A 684-nucleotide genomic window follows, 5' to 3' on the forward strand; every position below is an offset into this window, starting at 1 on the left:
TAGAAGTTTATTGACAGAATTTATAATTGTGTATGGTATCCTTCTGTATGTACCTGTAAATCTTTTAGAAAATTCCTCGCAAGAAAGTGGCACATCATCGCGGGACCATTTTAATAAAAATAAGTAGATCATCTATTATTTTTTGCTTTTGTTCACACTTGAATAATGATCTCGTACGTCTTCCAATTATCTTACGTAGAATTGTATCTGTATCGTGTTCCTGCGATTATACACATGTCTTCACAAAAAAATTGTATTCGAAATAAAGAAAGATCTTATGACACATGTGTGAATATTTATATTTTACCATCTTTCAATAATATATATAGTTTATTTTATTTTCTTCGTAACATTATATGTATATTAGATCTGTTTTTATTCTTGCACTCTTTCTCGCTTTTGCTAAATATCAAATATATACTATTCTCACTTTAAGTTTCAAAATTATATACTACTTCAATCACAGAAAACATCAGCCTTATTATTAAATATTTTGAATATATATATAAAAGGAATTACCTTTTATTTTATGCATTCATACTGACCCTTGTAAATTGGCATCTTAAATAAAATTGATGAATCCCAAATACGATAATCCCGATTTTAATTGGACAATCATAGTTGAAATGGAGGAGAAAAAATATAATGATTTACTTTCAATATAATCCTAATGTAATTTTATAA

This window comes from Atta colombica, unplaced genomic scaffold, assembly GCF_001594045.1.
Source record: "Atta colombica isolate Treedump-2 unplaced genomic scaffold, Acol1.0 scaffold210, whole genome shotgun sequence".
Lineage (NCBI taxonomy): Eukaryota > Metazoa > Arthropoda > Insecta > Hymenoptera > Formicidae > Atta > Atta colombica.